The sequence below is a fragment of the Equus quagga genome, chromosome 21 (assembly GCF_021613505.1).
Source record: "Equus quagga isolate Etosha38 chromosome 21, UCLA_HA_Equagga_1.0, whole genome shotgun sequence".
Taxonomy (NCBI): Eukaryota; Metazoa; Chordata; class Mammalia; order Perissodactyla; family Equidae; genus Equus; species Equus quagga.
Genome location: NC_060287.1, coordinates 29,338,686 through 29,357,889, shown reverse-complemented (window position 1 = coordinate 29,357,889; position 19,204 = coordinate 29,338,686). Strand labels below are relative to the sequence as shown.

The 19,204-nt window shown below is 44.2% G+C and overlaps 1 protein-coding gene across 3 annotated transcripts in view; it reads right to left on the bottom strand.

Moving 5' to 3' along the window:
- Positions 1-19,204, bottom strand: part of LOC124231496 (interferon alpha/beta receptor 2-like) — a 61,629-nt gene that overhangs the window by 26,507 nt on the left and 15,918 nt on the right. For 2 of the 3 annotated variants that reach the window (XM_046648310.1, XM_046648312.1), the window contains exon 1: positions 2,044-2,309. The exons of the other annotated variant lie outside the window; for it this stretch is intronic. The gene's annotated coding sequence lies outside the window, so the exon portion shown is untranslated. Of the gene's footprint in view, positions 1-2,043; positions 2,310-19,204 lie in introns of those variants that run through there. 3 annotated transcript variants of the gene reach the window in all.

Genomic DNA, 19,204 nt, shown 5'->3' with positions numbered 1-19,204 from the left:
TTCTCATCACTCTTCCTTCGGCCAACCTGCTCTCCCAACTACTTTTCCTTTATGCTTCCTGAATTGCAGACCACCAGTTTCATTCTTCCAAGGAATGAAAAGTTCTAAGGGAGAAGTCCTGGCAAGCTCTGCTCTAGCTCAGATTAGAATTCACAAATTACAAAACGCACATTTCCTTCTTCCATTTGAACATCTCTGAAATCAGAATGCTTCGTCCAGTGGCATGACATAGTGCCGTGGACAGTGTATTTTCTTACTTGGTTACATAAAATAAAAGTGCATCTTCTACTCGATGGCATTTTAGTTTTGGTAAAATATGATGACTGATAGTCAAAGAATATACTACATGCCATTGACTCTTTGATAGTCGGAAGGTTTATAAACGTAACAGGAAAATGAGGCCAATGTGGCTCTCTGTGTGCAAGCAGGAGGAATGGAATACATATTTTAATAAAAGTTTCCCTTCTGAGATAGAACCTCTGGGGCTATGGTCATTCCAAAAATATATTCTTTTTCCTGAGGAAGATTCACCTTGAGCTGATATCTGTTGCCAGTCTTCCTCTTTTCTCCTTAATGTGAGCTGCTGCCACAGCATGGCCACTGACAGAGGAGGGGTGTGGTTCCAAGCCAGGAATGAACCGGGGCTGCCAAAGTGGAGAGCCCGGAACTTTAACCACTAGGCCATGGGAGCTGGCCCTAACTTTTTTTTTTAAGACAAATGATCATTTGTCAAATCACAGGAACCAAGTCTCAGGCAGCTTGTCTTTAACTTCTAAGTAGGTATGTGAGAAACTTTAGAGGAAATACAGTTAAAAGAGCCATGCATATATTGATAATCTAAAATCGAAAAGCAACCTGTAAATTACAGAATTTACAAGTTCAAGCCATTTCCTGAGACAAAGAGGTCAAACCTTATCAACGATGCCCATATTGCTAGGAAAGAGACATTTTCTTTACAGCATATTTTGGCACGCCCTGCGCTCCCACTCTTTCCTCCCTAAGCCTGAACAGCAGGAGAGGGCTGGGTACTTAAAAATCTTGCCAAGGGGTGGGACAGCCTGTGGATCTTAGTCCTCAGGGTAAGTTAGAATGACATCCGTGGGACGGGCCGGACTGTCCCCCTCCCCCTTCCTCCCGCGCCTGCCTCTGCACCTCCCACCTCGTCCCGCTTAGATCTGACCCTCAGGCACGTTATATTAGTTTCTAAGACTTCTTGCCAAACGAAAGCAAGGAAATAAAACAAATATTGAAAGAAGAGGAGGCGGGATACTTAGAGTTTCTCAGTAATGCCATCTCTAGCCGATGGATCGAACCGTAACTAGGTTTAACTGGCGGATGGGCTTGGGGTTGAAACATAAGCGCCGACTCGCACCCAGTTCCCCATGCCCTCCTGACCCTGGAGCGGAGTCCACTCCTCTGCCGCCGCGACGATGTCCCCTTGCCCTCTCCACCCTCCAGCATCCAAGCGATGGCTCTGGAAGGACATGGGGCACTCCAGCCCCGGCCGCCCCTCTGACCCTCTCCCGCACGGGAACAAAGGACGGTTAATTCCGGGGGTTCTCTTGGAGGGCGGGCGGAAAGCCCCGAACCGGAGGGCCCGAGCGAGTAACCCAGTTTTGCAAGGCGGAGAGGATCTTGAGGATGTGACCCTCAAATTCGCAACAGCTAACATCTTGCAGCGGCCAGTGCTCGGGCGTCCCGGGCATCCTCGGTGGGGACGGCGGTGCCGGGCGGCGCAGGGCTGAGAGCCAAGAAAGAGGGTTTCCAGGAAGGGCGATGGGTGGAGGAGGCCTGCGCGCGGCCCGGGGCAGCGCGGCCGCGGAGTCGGCGGGCGGAGGCCCTTGAAGCCCCGCACGGCCGCGGGGCGGGGGGCGCGCCCGGGAGGGGGCATCGGCGCGCGAGCCGGGGACGCGGGCCGGAGGACAGGCGGGAGGGGCGGAGTCGGGGAGGAGGATTCCGGGAAACGGCCGCAGCAGGCGGCGGTGGCCGGGGATCATCCGCACTGGCGGTCCCCAACCCCCGTCCCCGCCATCCCCGAGTTACCTTGGCAGTTTCGCCTCACCGCTCCCCCCAGGGGTGCTAGCCTCGGGCCCCCCGGGAGCCGGGCTCCGCCGGCGCCCCTCCGCACCCGGGTTCGGCGCTCGCGGCCAGGATGCGCGCTGCTGGCGGCCCCTCCGGCCGACGGGGGGCAAAGGCGGGCAGAGCGGCCGGTGGTGGCCCGCGGACGCCGCTCGGGAGGGCTCGACCGCCGGGTCCCGTCCCCGCGGGTGAACCAAGTGCCCAACGCGAGTGCGCGCGCCGAGCGCCGGGCTCCGCCAGCCTCCGGGCCCGCGGGTGGGGGGCGGGCCGGGGGCGGGCCGGGGGCGGGGCCACCAGATCCAGCAATTAGTGTTTATTGAGTTGATCCCTTAGCACCCCCGACCCCGGCCCCATGTAAGCTGCGCAGGGGGAGAAAGAAGGGATTTGGCCTGTTCATCTACAAACAGTATCTTCAGGGGCTAGAAGAGTGCTTGCTCTTAGAACAATGCCTGGCACCTTTTATTAACTCAATAAAAGTGTGTTGAATATGTGAATGGAGTCTCTCCTGGTTCCCCCACTTACTGGTTGCTATATAAAGCGCTCCCATCGTAATTCTCCAGTCAATAAAACAGGGATAAAAATAGCTACTATTGAGTTGTAAAGGCTGGTATACTTCCAGGCTCTAGCAAGCCTTTGTAAATATTGACCCCCTTCTCTGTGGGTCTTTCCCCCAGTCCCCCACTCATCAATATGTTCGGAGTAGGTGAAGAAAAGACACGTTAGTCCGTCGTTATCTTGTTTACCTATTATTTATATCCTGTCAACTTCCAGAGTAGAATATGAGGTAGCTTTCAGTAAAATGTATGCATATTTTAAACATTAAAGCTACTAAAATGGAAATGTTAAAATACTTTTCAAGGAGAGAAAAGAAATACGCTAACCACCTAGGTTATCCTAATGGAGCATTCCATCTCACTCAATTTTCTGGCTTCTGAGGAAAGGAAGGAGGAGGAGCTTTCATACTTTTTGTAGATGAAAAAAGGAACATTTTCATCTATTGAGTCAACTGCCATTTGCTGACCCCCGGTTGTACCATAAGCACACAGGTGGTCATGAGAGGATGTCAGTCTGCGACACATGTTCCCTCAGTTTTCAAGAGCAGCGGAATTCTCACCAGCCCCACAAGATCTGAAGGGAACTCATCACAGGGTCCTGCTCCTCACAAAAGACGTTCAACATTGAAAATATTTTCAGCAGCAGTTTAGAGAAGCTGCAGAAATAGTCTCTGAAAGTGGGGGAAAGCCCCTGCCAAACTCCATGTGCTGCAGGCCCCCTTTTATATAAATGTATATATTATAAATAGAAATCTATCAAAATGTTAACTATGATTAATTGCAGGTTGGGCCATTATAGATAATTTTTAATTTTCTTCTTTTTACTTCCCCAATTTTTGTAGTAAATATTTTCACTTATATAATCAGGAAAGAGATTTTAAAAAGCAAATGCAGCCTGCTCCAAGATGTAAACAGTTTAGAAGTTGTCACTCCCCTCCTCGCAACAAGAGAAAAGCTGAACTAACTGAAAATCAATGACTCTTCTTAGAGCCATCAGTGAATGGAGGTCACAGGGAAAACAGCAGCCCCGAAAACTGGAGAGACAAACAAATGCAAGGATTCAGTGTACAGGGAGTGGAAGCTTCTGGAACTCAAGGAAAACTTAACCTGTGCTTGACTCATTGCTGGAGACTGAGCATGGACTAGCGTGAGAGTTAAAACTCCCAGAGGCCAAGTCTTAGTGAGGCTGTCTCCTTTTCCTCAGCTTTCCTCCCAGGTGCCCCCACCAGGTTCTCCTGGTGAACCCCAGAGAAAACTTCTCTCCTGTTTGGCCAGGCGAAGGGGAAAAGTAACCATTCTGAAATACACTCAGGGTGTTCCGTGGCAAAAGCCTGCCTTCCAGGGGAATTATGCTGCCAGAGCCTAATCTGACCTAGCTGGAGGGCAATTAGACGGCTCAGCCCCCTCTAGTTTACTTGTCTGTCGTGAGGGGAAGTATGAAAAGGAGGGGGGCTAAGAAACTCCTCTGAGGATCTCAGGTCCATTCAAAACAAACTCTGAGGTTGAATCACAGCTTATAGAATGCTCCCTTCCACAATACCTTCCCATCGCATCCACGTGACTCTAGTGTAATAACAGCAGATTACCACTCCGTTTAAGAGAGAGTTTCTAGGGAAACCCAAAGACAATAGCGGAGACAAAAAAGAGGACACTAGATGGAATCAAAGCCTCTGACACCTACAGGCACAGCAAACATTAAACACAGCCTAACTCTTAGTCGGATAAACATAGCACCTCACACTAAAGGATTATTTACTTTAGCTCCTGTTATCTGATACATCTTGACCAGCTTTCAACAGAAGTATAGTGTATCCTAAATGGCAGGAAAAAACACAATCTAAAGAGACAAAGGAAGCTTGAGAACAAGACTAAGATGTGGCAGAGAATTTGGAACGATCAGACTAGGGATGTAAAATCCTCATGATTAATATGGTGAGGGTTCTGTAGTCTCATAGACAGTTACTTGGTCTTTGCCCTCAGTTCTTGACACAGAGCTCCTAAATCCCTTGTAGTTTCCTGAGCAATAGGGGTGATAGGAGCATCTTTTGTTCTAATGAGGTGACACTTGGTAGGCCCCTACATAGCTTCAGGATGAGGACAGGTTGCCAGAAAGACAAACCTTATAATCAATGAGGACTGGAACTTTCAGTCCCCACCCCCCAACCTCTGGGGATGGGAGGAGGGCTGGAGACTGAGTTAATAGTCAATCATGCCTACGTGATGAAACCTCCATACGCACCGCTAAACAGCAGGATTTAGAGAGTTTCTGGTTTGGTGAACGCATTGAGACACTGGGAGGGTGACCCCCTTGGAGAGGACAGAGAAGTTCTGTGCCCCTCCTGTCTGTCCCATGCCCTATGAATCTCTTCCATTGGGCTGTTCCCGAGTTGTATCCTTTATAATAAACCATTAATAGTAAGTAAAGCACTTTCCTGAGTTCTGCGAGTCATTCTAGCAAATTATTGAACCTGAGGAGGGGGTCATGGGAACCCCCGACTTTGTGGTCAAGTTGGAGAGAAGTGTGAGTAACCTGGGGACCCAGTATTTGTGACTCGTGTCTGAAGTGAGGGCAGCCTTGTGGGATTGAGCCCTGAAACCTGTGAAGTTGACACTAATTCAAGGTAGGCAGTGTCAGAATTGAGTTGAATTCTAGAATACCCAATTGGTGTTAGAATTGGTTGATATCAAGGGGAAAAATAACTTCTCAGGTTCTAATGGAAGAGTGGATAACTAGCAAGAACAGATAAGCAATGTAAGTAGAGAGATGAAAATTCTCAGAAAGAATCAAAAGGAAATGCTAGAAGTAAAAAATACTTTAACAGAAATGAATACTTTTGATGAGTTCATCAGTAGACTGGGCACAGCTGAGGAAAGAATCGGTGAGCTTGAAGATATGTCAATAGAAAATCCCCATACTAATAAAGAGAAAAGGATGAAAGAAAAAAAGGAACAGGATATTCAAGAACTGTGGGACAATTACAAAAGGTGGAACATATACACAATAGGAATGTCAGAAGCAGAAGGAGGTAAGAAAGGAGCAGAAGAAATCTCTGGCAATAATGGCTGAGAATTTTCCAAAATTTTAATGAGGGGCACCAAACCATGGATCCAGGAAGCTCAGAAAATACTAAGCAGAATAAATACCAAAAACCACACCTAGGCATTCTATATTCAAACTACAGAATACCAAAGACAAAGAGAAAAGTTTAAAAGAATCCAGAAGAAAGAAACACCTTACCTACACAAAAAAGGATAAGAATTACATCCAACTTCTCTTTAGAAACCGTGCAAGCAGGAAGAGAGTGGAGTGAAATATAAAACCCCCGGCAACCTAGAGTTCTGCATCCAGCAAAATTATTCTTCAAAAGTGAAGGAGAAATAAAAACTTTCTCAGGTCAACAAAAACTGAAGGAATTTGTTGCCAGTAGACATGCCTTACAAGAAATGTTAAAAGAAGTTCTTCAGAAAGCAAAAATGTTAAAAGAGGTTCTTCAATGTACAGATGGCCAACAGACACATGAAAAGATGTTCGATATCACTAATTATTAAGGAAATGCAAATCAAAACTACAATGAGATATCACCTTACACAGGTCAGAATGGCTATAATCACCAAGACAAAAAACAACAAATGTTGGAGAGGATGTGGAGAAAAGCACCTCATACACTGCTGGTGGGAATGCCACTATGGAAAACAGCATGGAGATTTCTCAAGAAGTTAAAAATAGAAATACCATATGACCCAGCTATCCCACTACTGGGTATCTACCCAAATAACTTAAAATCAGCAATTCAAAGAGACCATGCACCCCTATGTTCATTGCAGCATTATTTACAATAGCCAAGACATGGAAGCAACCCAAGTGCCCATTGACTGATGAATGGATAAAGAAGATGTGGTGTATATATATATACATACACAATGGAATACTACTCAGCCATAAAAAAGACAAAATTGTCCCATTTGCAACAACATGGATGGATCTTGAGGGTATTATGTTAAGTGAAATAAACCAGACAGAGAAAGACAAACCCTGCAGGATTTCAGTCATATGTGGAAGATAAACAAACACATGGACAAAGAGAACAGATTAGTGGTTACCAGAGGGGAAGGGGGTTGGGAAGTGGGCAGAAGGGGTAAACGGGCACATATGTATGGTGACTGACAAATAATAATGTACACCTGAAATTTCACAGTTATAAACTATTATGATCTCAATAAAGACAATTTTTTGAAAAAGAAGTTCTTCAGAAAGAAAAAAATAATATAGGCCCAAAACTTGGATTTACATAAAGAAAGGAAGAGTGTTAGAGAAGGAGTGAACGAAGGTGAAGTAAAATCTTTTATGTTCTTATTCTAAATCGATCTAAAAGATTACTTTTCAAAATAATAATAGCAGAAATGTATGGGGTGATTATAGCTTATAGCTAAGTGAAATGTATAATAGTAATTTTATAAGGAATGGGATGGAAGAACTGGGAATACTCTGTTATAAGGTACGTGTACTATTCATGAAGTGGTATAGTGTTATTTGAAGGTGGATTTAGATTAGTTGTAAATGTACATTGAATACTCTAGGGCAATCATTAAAGGTATGTTAAAAAGAAATATAATGGATGTACTTACTGAGGAGAGAAAAAGCAATCATATAAAATGCTAGTTAAAACCAGAGAAGGCAGGGGGCTGGCCCAGTGGTGCAGTGGTTAAGTTCGTGCACTCTGCTTCGGGGCCTGGGGTTCACCAGTTCGGATTTAGGCACGGACCTATGCGCTGCTTATCAAGCCATGCTGTGGCAGGCATCCCACATGTAAAGTAGAGGAAGATGGGCACAGATGTTAGCTCAGGGCCAGTCTTCCTCAGCAAAAAGAGGAGGATTGGTGATGGATGTTAACTTGGGGCTAATCTTCCTAAAAAAAGAAAAACAACAACCAGAGAAGGCAGAAAAAAGAGTAGAAGATAAAAAAAGAAACAAAGAACAAGTGTAATGAATAGAAAACAGTTACAAGTATGGTAGATATTAATTCAACTATATCAATAATAACTTTAAGTGTGAATGGTCTAAATATGTCAATTGAAAGACAGAGACTGACAGAGTGGATAAAAAACAAGACCCAACTGTAAGTTGTCTGCAAGAAACCCACTTTAAATCTAAGACACAGATTGATTAAATGTAGAAGGATAGGGAAATATATGATATGCTAACATTAGTCAAAAGAAAGCCGAAATAGCTATGTTAATGTCAGACAAGCAAATTTCAGAACAAAGAAGATTATCAGGGATAAAGAGGACATTATGTGATGATAAAGGGGTCAATTCTCCAAGAAAACACAACAGTCCTTAATGTGTATGTGCCTAACAACAAAGTGTCAAAATATGTGAGGCAAAACTTGATAGAACTGCAAGGAGAAAAAGACAAACCTGTGATTATAGTTGGAGGCTTCAATAGTCCTTTACCAGTAATTGACAAATCCAGCAGGCAGAAAATCAATAAAGATACAGTTGAGCTGACCAATACCATCAGTCAACTTAATCTAATTGACATTTAGAGAATACTGCATCCCACAACGGCAAGCTTCCAAGCTCAAATGGAACATTCACAAAAATAGACCACATTCTGGGCTATAAAACAGAGCTGAATGGGGCCAGCCCAGCGGTGTAGCGGTTAAGTTCATAAGCTCCATTTCAGTGGCCCAAGGTTTGCCAGTTTGGATCCTGGGCGCAGACCTATGTACTGCTTGTCAAGCCAGGCTGTGCAGGTGTCCCACATATAAAGTAGAGGAAGATGGGAATGAATGTTAGCTCAGGGCTAATCTTCCTCAAAAACAAAAACAAAAACAAAAAAACACACATCTTAACAAATTTGAAATAATAGAAATCACATGAAGTATCCAATCAGATCACAAGGGAATTAAACTAAGAATCAATAACAGAAAGATAGCTAGAAAATCCTCCAAATTTGGAGATTAAACAACACACTTCTAAATAACACATAAGTCAAAGAAGAAGTCTTAAGAGGAATTTAAAAACATTTCAACTAAATGAAAGTAAAAACATAACTTATCAAAATTTGTGGGAAGCAGTGAAAACAGTGCTTAGAGGGAAATTTATAGCATTGAGTGCTTATGTTAAAAAAGAAGAGGGGCCAGCCTGGTGATGCAGTGGTTAAGTTCACGTGCTCCACTTTGGCAGCCCAGGGATCATAGGTTGGGATCCCAAGTATGGACCTACACACTGCTTATCGAGCCATGCTGTGGCAGGTGTCCCACATATAAAGTAGAGGAAGATGGGCACAGATATTAGCTCAGGGCTATTCTTCCTCAAGAAAAAAAACAACCAACCAAACAAAAACAAAAAGAAGAAAGACCTAAAATCAATAATCTAAGCTTCCATTTTAGGAAACTGAAGAAAGAAAAGCAATATAGATTTAAAGCAAGCTGAAGAAAAGAATTAATAAAAATGAGAAAGGAAACCAAAGGAATCGAAAACAAGAAATCAATAGAGAAAATCGATAAAACCAAAAACTGGTTTCTTGAAAAGAGAAATAAAATTGATAAACCTCTAGTCAGGCTAACCAAGAAAAAAAGAGAGAAGACACAGACTACTAATATCAGGAATAAAAGAGGGGCCATTACTACTGATCCCATGGACATTAAAAGGATAATAAAGGAAAATTATGAACAACTTTATGCCCACAAATCTGATAACTTAGATGAAATGGATCAATTTCTTGAAGGACACGATCTATCAAAACTCACACAAAGAGAAATAATCAGAATCATCCCATATCTATTAGAGAAATTGGGGGGCCGGCCCCGTGGCCGAGTGGTTAAGTTCATGTGCTCTGCCTTGGCGGCCCAGGGTTTCACTGGTTCTGATCCTGGGCGTGGACATGACACGGCTTGTCAGGCCATGCTGAGGCAGCATCCCACATGCCACAACTAGAAGGACCTGAGACTAGGATATACAACAATGTATGGGGGGGATTTGGGGAGATAAAGCAGAAAAAGAAAAAAAGAAGATTGGCAACAGTTGTTAGCTCAGGTGTCAATCTTACGGAAAAAAAGAAATTGAATCGACAATTGATAACCTTCCAAAACAGAGGAATTAATCGCAAATTAAAACAACAATGAGGTACCACCAAATACCTATTAGAATGGCAAAAATCCAAAACACTGACAACATCAATTGCTGGTGAGGATGTGGGGCAACAGGAATGCTCATTGCTTCTTGGTGGAAATGTGACATGGTACAGCCATTTCGGAAGAGAGTTTGGCAGTTTCAACTTACAAAGCTAAACATACTGTTATCATATGATCCAGCAGCCGTGCACTTACTGCAGTGAATTGAAAACTTGTGTTCACGCAGATACCTGCGCACAAATGTCTATAGCAGCTTTATTCGTAATTGCCCCAAACTGGAAGCAACCGAGATTTCCTTCAACAGGTGAATGGATACCCCAACTGTGCCACATCCGTACAACGAAATATTATTCAGTAATAAAGAGCAATGAACTGTCAAGACACAAAGACTTAGAGAAACCTTAAATGGATATTGCTAAATGGAAAGAGTCAGTCTGAAAAGGCTACCTACTGTACGATTCCAGTTACATGGCATTTTGGAAAAGGTGAAACTACAGACACAGTAAAAAGATCAGTGGATTCCAGGGTTTTGGTGTGAAGAGGGTAGGAATGAGTAAGTGGAAGAGAGGGGATTTTTAGGGCGGTGAAACTATTCTGTAATGGTGGATATATGACATTATGTATTTGTCAAAGTCCATAGAACTGTATACATAAAGAATGAGCCCTAATGGAAACTAAAGACTTCAGTTAATAATAATGTATCAATATTGGCTCATGGATTGTCACAAATGTATCACACTATGCAAGGTGTTGACAATAGAGGAAATGTGGTGGAGAAGGGGTGTACGGGAAATCTGGGTACTACATGCCCTATTTTTCCATAAATAAAGTCCATTATATTTTTAAAAATTCACATTTGTTCACTCTGAAATATTTATTGAGCACCCACCCATGCCAAGCACTGTTGTGGGTTTTGGAGATAGTTCAGTATGTGACACAGGCTGAGTTCCTACACTCCCATGGGTGGGGCACGGTGGTATAGACACAAACCCCAAGTGAACAAGATAATTTCAGAGTGGCATGAAGACAAAGCAACAGGTGGTAAGCTGGAGAGTGCCTGGAGAGCTACAGCAGACAGGCTGGTCCAGAAGGGCCTCCTTTGGCTGAGGACACCTGAGCTGAGACCTGAACCATTGGAAGGCTGAGGCCGAGAGTTTCTAGAGGACCAGGCTGGAAGAAGAGCAAATGCTAAAATCCAAAAGCCCCTGGGGCAGGAACCAGCCAAGGAAGGAAAGAGCCTGGCGTGGAATCCTAGATGGCCGTGCTCGTGGGCTTGAGCAGCAGAGTGGCTGGTGGGATCATGAATCAACATGGGAAAGACCGAGAAGGAGAAACGGCCCAGGGGTGGAGGATGGAAACCCAACTTGTTTTGGAGTGCTAAGTATGAGATGCCTATTGAGGATCAGGAAGAAAGAGAGTCCTAAAGCCACTACGTGGGGCAGAGCAAGGCAGGGGGCCATGACAATGAGGGATGGGGGAGCCATGGAAACCCATCACAGGTGTCAGAATCTTAACAGGGTGAGGGGTACATCCGTGGGGGCAACCTGGTATGAGGCCTCAGAGCATGTCAGAGTGTGAGGGTTGCACCCACGCTGGGGGCGGGGACAGTGTAAGCCACTAAAGCCTGAGAGGGATGAGGAGGGAGTTCTCATTGGAACAGCCTGGAGTGGGGTCTTTGGACCCAGGTGCTCTGAGGAGGGCATCCGTGCTGGGAAGTGGGTGGTAGGGGAGATGGGAGATCAGTTACATACAGGGGGATCAATTAACATATAAATCTATTAAGGCTAATGGGATCTAGGGTTCTCACGGTTAGAGAGGTTACAAATATTGAAAAGGAGAGACTAGAACCAACTCTGTGGTGTTGGATTGGAACTAGAAGTATGGATGTGAACTCATAATCTTCTATAGATGGATAGATAAGTCCATAGAAAGATAGATAGATATAGAAATCAGTATAGATATAAATGCATATATGTGTATGTGTGTGTATATATATATATTCCCCCTAATGCTGCCTTCTGAGATATAAATGCATGCACGTGCATGTGTATATTTTCTCTCCCAGCTCTGCCCTCTGAGGGGCCTGGTGACATTCCAGTAGTGATGAGCACATCTGGTACCCAGATCTTTGATTCTAAATATAATTCCCCAGTAAAAGGAACTGGGTTCCTTGGAGAAATGGTTGATTCCAGCATAAGGGCAGGGAAGGCACAAGGTAAATCTGGAATATCTTATTCAGGAAAGCAAGGAAGTGCTCAGAGAATGATAGGGGCGTGTCAAAAGGATTGGCCCAAACAGGGACAATTAGAGTATCAAAATAAATAGTTTATAGATTTATAGATTATAGATTATAACCCATTGAATAAAAAAGAAAATTATGAGTCCATACTGGTGGTTTCCTTTTTTTATACTGAATAAATCGAAAGTTTGATAAATAGCAGGATATTTACATAGTTTCAAAGTATCTCCCCACAAAAATACTTACTAATTACAAAGGGGAAAAGAGTAACTTGACAGTGACAAATGCTGGCAGAGGTTATCTTAATCAAATGGTACGATTGAACATCATCAATGATGGGACAAAGCAAAACTGCACACCACTCAACAGGGAGCAATGAGAAGACAGTGGTACCACATCTGTGACACCCCTGCCAAAGGTGCATAACCAAATAGAGGGACATTCTATGAAATAATTGGCCTGTAGGCTGCAAAAGTGATAAGGGTCAAGGTCATGAAGGTCAAAGTCTGAGGAACTGTTTGAAACTGAAGGAGACTAAAGAGACATGGCAAATAAATGTGATCTGTGACTCTGAACTGGATCCTTTTACTAGAGAGGACATGACTGGTGACTTTGAAGAGAGTCAGAGGATCAGGTGGTCTTCATGTATCAAAGTTAATTTCCTGATTGTGATGGTTGTATTGCAATTATGTCAAAGAGTGTCCTTGCCTGTAGGAAATAAACATGAAAGTATTTAGGGGTGATGGGGCACCAGAAAATGGTTCAGAAAAAAGTTCTTTGTACTGTAGTTCAACTTTTCTGTAAGTTTGTGATTGTTTAAAAGTAAAAACTTACTGATGACATACGAAGAAGGTAGTGAGACATACAATTTTGGGTCTCGGTGGAAAGTATGAGCTGGAATTATAAATTTGCACATCCTTGGCATAGAGCTGAAATGTTAAGTCATCCGTTGTGTTAGGTCACCTAAAGAACAGACAGAGAAGAGGGTTGAGGACCAGGTCCTGGGTCTCACCAATCTTTAGACGTACAGGAAGAAGTGGGCCCAGGAAACTGCGGCATATGATCAGAGTGGATGGGAGAAAACCAAGAGACTGGATGTCATGGAAGCTGAGAGAGGAGAATTTACTGATCAGTTCTGTTGACTGTGGCTGAGGGGTTAAGCAAGATGAAGGAGTGACCATTAGGCTTTGCAGCTCAAAGGCAACCAGTAACATCCTGACAAGAGCTGTCCCAATGGAGCTCAGTTAGAGAGGGTGGCAGGCTGAATAATGACCCCCAAAGATGTCCGCATCCTGATCCCTAGAATCTGTGACCATGTTACCCGAGATGGGAAAAAGGACTTTGTAGATGTGATTAAGGATCTTGAGATGCGCGGATTATCCAGGATTAATTGGTGGATCCAAGGTGATCACGAGGTCCGTATAAGAGGGAGGCAGGAAGATCAGAGTCAGAGAAAGAAGACAGGAGAACAGAAGGAGAAGCCAGACATTGGAAGATGCTAGGCTGCTGTCCTTGAAGATGGAGACAGGAGTCCTAAGCGAGTGAATGCTGGTGGCCTTCAGAAGCTGGAAAAGGCAAGGAAATGGATCTTTCCCTACCGTCTCCAGAAGGAACGCAGCCCTGCTGTCACCTTGATTTGAAGACTCCTGAGCTCCAAAACTGTATGATAATATATTTGTGTTGTTTTAAGCCACTAAGATTGTGATAATTTCTTACAGCAGCAATAGGAAGCTAATATATATAGAGAGGATTGGGAATAAAAATGGGAGGTGAGAAAAGAGAGAAGGCAAGTTTGGAGAAGTTTTGCTGTGAAAGTGAGAAGAGAAACGGGGTGGGAGCCAGGGTGGGCCATGGGGGCCAAGAGTGGGTATTCTTATGTTTCTTAAAATAAATAGACTATTTTTTAGAGCAGTTTTAGATTTACAGAACAATTGAGTGGAAAGTATAGAGTTCCCATATTACCCCTCCTTCCGTTTCCTCTAGTAACATCCTGCAGTAGTGTGGTACATTTGTTGCAAATGATGAGCTGATTTTGATACGTTATTATTAACTAAAGTCCATAGTTCATACTAGGGCTCATTCTGCTGAACATTCTATGAGTTTTGAGAAGTGTATAATGAGATATATGGACCATTAATCATACGGAATAATTTCACTTCCCTAAAAATGCTCTGTGCTCCACCCATGCATCCTTCTTTTCGTCCCTACTAACTCCAGGCAATCACTGTTCTTTTTACTGTCTCCATAGTTTTGCTTTTCCCTGCATGACATATAGTTGGAGTCATACAGTATGTGACCTTGTCAGCTTGACTTCTTTCACTTAGCAATATTCAGGGCATATATGAAGTTTTCTCCGTGTCTGTTTGTGGCTTGATATCTCTTTTCTTTTTAGTGCAGAATACTACTCCACTGCATAGATGTACGACAGTTTATCCATTCACCTGCTGAAGGACGTCTTGGTTGCTTCCAAGTTTTGGCAATTATGAATAAAGCTGCTATAAACATTTGTGTGAAGGTTTTTGTGTGAAGATGTTTTCAACTCCTTTGGGTTAATATTAAGGAGTGCAAGTGTTAGATTGCACTGTAAGGGTATGTTTAATTTTGTAAGAAACCACGCAACTGTCTTGCAAAGTGGCTGTACCATTGTGTATTCCCACCAGCAAGGAAGGAGCGTTCTTACTGCTCCATATCTTCACCAGCATTTGGTGTCATCAGTGTTTCAGATTTTAGCCATTCTAATGTATGTGTAGTGGTACCTCGTTGTTTTAGTGGGTGGATATTTTTAAGATGGGAGATTATCATGCATGTTCATAGTCTACTGAGAATGACTGTGTAGAGAGTGATAAATTGATAACGGGGAAGAGAGGTGATAAAGGCAAGAGTGAAGTCGCTGAGATGGGAGGGGGGATCCAGGAACACTGGAGAGCCTGATCTCAGGTAGGAGCAGGGACCTTTGTCCTTTGTAATGAGAGAAAAGAAGGTAGAAAGAGTGGGTAGATTTGGAGGCAGAAGGTAAGAGAGTATCTGATAGCTTTCTGCTTTTTGCAGGAAGTATGTGGCATAGTCCTCTGCTGAGAATGAGATCTGCGGGAAGGGTCAGGGAGGAGGTTTGTGCAGAAAGAACATTATAGATGTGGGATGCTCTCGTGTATCACAGACTTCATGATGGCAAGCGACCCAGTGAAGGCATTTCTCTGGGCTGGAGAGAATACAGTGTGGGTTTGATCCTTCCTTTTGTAAAATCTGTACCCCTACACCTTTCTACTCTTCTGGGGGGTGGGGGGTGGACAGTGGAGAGAATGCCAAATTAGGAGTCTGGAGAACTGAATCTGGTGTCAACTCTGGCATGAACATCTCATTGTCTGAGTTGATTTCTGAGGCCAAATGCTTAGCTCTAGCTTCCTCTTGGCAGGTCCTGGCTGAGACTCTAGATGGCTGAGCTCATGAGAAGTCATGAGCTCTCCCTCACACTTGCACGTATGAGGACGGTGGGGGCCAGTTCCTCCCTGAGTCTCTGATGGAGAAACCCCAAACCATAATTTGACCGCACTTAGCCTCTCTTTCTGCAGCCCAGGCAGATGGGAGGTAATGGAGCAGGGAGGGGCTGCCTCTTCCAGCTCAGCTGCAAGATGTCTCTACTAACAGTTCCGCGCGTTGCAGCCTTGGCATCTTCTGGCCGTGTGTAATAGAAATAGGCAGCTGCCTCCACCACCCCCAATCTCAACTCAGGGACTAAGTTGTATGCAGGTGACCCCCTTCGCCAAATCTGATTCTCAGAATTACTCATTTCCTTCCTCTTTCACCCTCTTTTAAAGCCAGTATCACCCTCCAAGGCTTGATTCTAACCATACCTTCACCTTACTAGACTTCTTAGGGGCGAGGTATCAGGGCCCTGGGGCCATCCTCCAAGCTTTCTTTAGAAATGGGCACCACCAGGGTTTGAAGGGAAAGAAAAAAGGAAGTGAGGGAATTTGAGACAGCTTTCTCACATAGAACGTGCTAATGGACCAAGGAGTTCCTAAAAGTCTCTTGAAACTTTGTACTGTGGCAATGAATTAATTTCGCATATATATTAAGGAATCTCGTCTAGTGAGTTATTATGGAAATGTCAATTAATTAAAAAAAAAAACCCTAAACTTAGCTGTTTTCTCATGTACCTTGAGTCTCCCAATGTCCCATGGCCATTGGCTGGGAGAACCATGTGCTTGGGGGGGGGCTGATGGATTCCCAGAAGACCCTGCTTTCTGGGGGAGTAGCCCAACAGGGCAGGTAGCTCATATGAGGCTGGCAAAGACTGATCAAGGTGCTTAGAATTGATCCTAAGTGCTGGTGGGTTGTTGGGGAGCAGTAACGTCTTTAAGTATAGCAGTCTTCAAAGGTCTCCCAATGTCACCCAAAGAGAGTTCAGTCAGTGTCCCCAAGAGGGAAAGCTGTAAGAGACTCCAAGACGAATGCTGTGGTGCCCTCATCATGAGATCAGTGCCCTTGTAACAAGAGGAAGAGACCCTCACCAGAAAGCTTGATCTCTGACTTCCCAGCCTCCAGAGCAGAGAGAAACAAATTTCTGTTGTTTAAACCACGCGCTCTGTGGTATTGTGTTATAGCAGCGCCAGCAGACTTAGTATGGTTTTAATATAGTTAAATTTCCCAGAAACTTAGCTGCTGTGCAAATTGAGAGAAGGCCGTGCTTTGTTTTGTTCAAAACTTGACCACAAGGTCTTCTTCATTCTGGAAAATCACATGCCAAGAACAGCACTGATAGATCAGGCCTGGATCAGACTGCATGGCAGCTGTGACATTTGTGGTGAGCCTAGAGCAGGAAATTAGTGGGACTCAATGCACAGATGAGCAAGTTCTCTCCTTGCTGTGTTTAGGGAAGATCTGAAGAAGAAGAGATGGAAATGTGAGTGTGGTGCGGGGGTTCTTGCGGTAGCTCAGATGTCGTGGAGCCCTGGACCAGGACTTCAGTGGTGGGGATGGATTAGAAATATTTAGAAAGATGAAAGAAGAGGATTCGATGCTAGATTGCTGTGTGAAGTGACGGTTACCTGAGGAGTCCAGGCAAACTCCCATCTGTTGGATGGTGCTACCATTTTCCAAGATGGCATGTGTGATGGTTAATTTCATGTGTTAACTTGGCTGGGCTGTGGTACCCAGTTTTTGGTTAAACCCAAGTCTAGATTTTGCTGAGAAGGTATTTTGTTAAGATATGACTATTATTTAAATCAGTAGACTTTGAATAAAGCAGCTCACCCTCCATTATGGGGGGGAGGGGTGCCTCATCTGGTCATTTAAAGGCCTTACGAGAAAAGACTGAAGTCCCTCGAGGAAGAGATTCTCCCTCCAGACTGCCTTTAGACTCAAGCTGCAACGTCAGCTCCTCCCCTGCATCTCCAGCCTGCTGGCCTCCACAACCTTGTGAACTAGTTCCTTAAAACAAATCTCTCTCTCGAGCCAGCCTGATGGCCTAGTGGTTAAAGTTCAGCCCTCTCAGCACTTCCGGTTTGTTTCCTGGTGGTGGAACCACACCACCCGTCAGTCGCTTGCCATGCCGTGGTGGCGGCTTGCAAAGAAGAACTAGAAGGACTTACGACTAGGGTGTACAACCATGCACTGGACTTTGGGGAGGAGGGAAAAAAAGGGAAGTTTCCCAACAGATGTTAGCTCAGAGTGAATCTTTCCCTGCAAAAAATAAATAAATAAATAAATAAAATTAAATAAATCTCTCTCTCTCTATGTGCATCACATTGGTTCTGTTTCTCTGGAGAACCCTGACTAACATAGTGTGCATCAAGGAAGGAGCAGATGTGAGGGGGTGGAGGAAATGTTGAGCTCAGTTTAGGGCACAGAGAGTTGGAGGAGGTGTGAGGGCATTGAAGAAGTTTCTAGAAGGTAGTTGGTTTTCTGCGCCCAGAGTGAAGAAAATTTCGGCTGCGAGAAAGGATTTGGAGACCACTAGTGTGCAAGGTGCAACTGAGGCTGTGAGTGCAGACGAGCTACTCCAAAGAGACTAGACAGCAGAGGCCAGGGGTGTGAGGACAGAGCAACAAGCAACCTCAGCATTCACGGAACGGCAGAGGACAATGAACTGCCAGATGAGACAGGAAAACCAGAGTGTTGTCAAAGCTGCCGAGGAAAAAGGCTTATAGAGGAAGTGGTGACAGAGTCAAAGGGGACCAAAATGTCAGGAGAGTTCAGCGCTGAGCAGCCGTTGGCGCCTTGGCAGAGTGTGGGTCTTTTGTAGTGGGGAGGGCGAAAGCCACGTGGCCAGGGGCTGAGGACTGAGACCGAGAGTGCACAGGACTTGTTTCAACAAGTTTTGCTTGGAAAGTGTGGGAGGGAGACAGTGTTGCAGCTGAGGGGGCAGGAGGGGTGGAGGGGAGAGAGGTCTTGCTTTATTCTTGCGTTTTTCTCCCCCAAATAAGAGAGCCTTGAGGGTGTTTAAATGCTGATGCAAAGGAACCAGCGGCCCGGGGAGGTGGAGGAAACAGAAAACCCCGAGGGCTGAGTGGGTAAAGGTAGTGTCTGATCTTCCTGGATATTTTCAGTCTAGACTTTTTCGAGAGCAAATGGTAATTTCTATTTACATGTTGGAAGCTTTCCAGAGGGATGAGTTTGCCTGAGGAAATAAGTCACTGCCTCTGTGGTGCTATCTGGAACCCATACGGCTTCCCCTGCCCTAGAGAGAATGTACTTTTTAATGCCGTAATATGTTCTTTCATTTAACAAGTATTTTTTCTCCATTTTTTAGACCTCAGGTGCACAGAAGACGATTAATGAGAATTTTTAGTTCAGGACATTCTCTCATCATTAGTCCATATTCGTCTTGCTTCAAATTAATTAGTTATTGTAAATAATATAATAACATCTATGAACCCACTTACCTCCCTCCCTCTGCCAAATCTAGGTCCTTTACAATAACCTACATCCAGCCCTCCAGCGTCCCGCCCCTCTTCCTACCCCAAATCGGGCCCTCCAGACTCTGGTTCATCATCTCCTTGCTTTCTTTTTTATATTGTTTTGTTGCATCTATATATGTCCCTTAAAAATATTTTTAAAATTTTAGTTGTTTTTAATTTAGGATCTTTTGGGACTATATTTTTTCATAGAGTATTAAATAGCTAGAGTTCATCCCAATTGTGGCAGGTGTTTGTAATTCATAACATTTGATTTCTATCTAATAGTTATTGTGT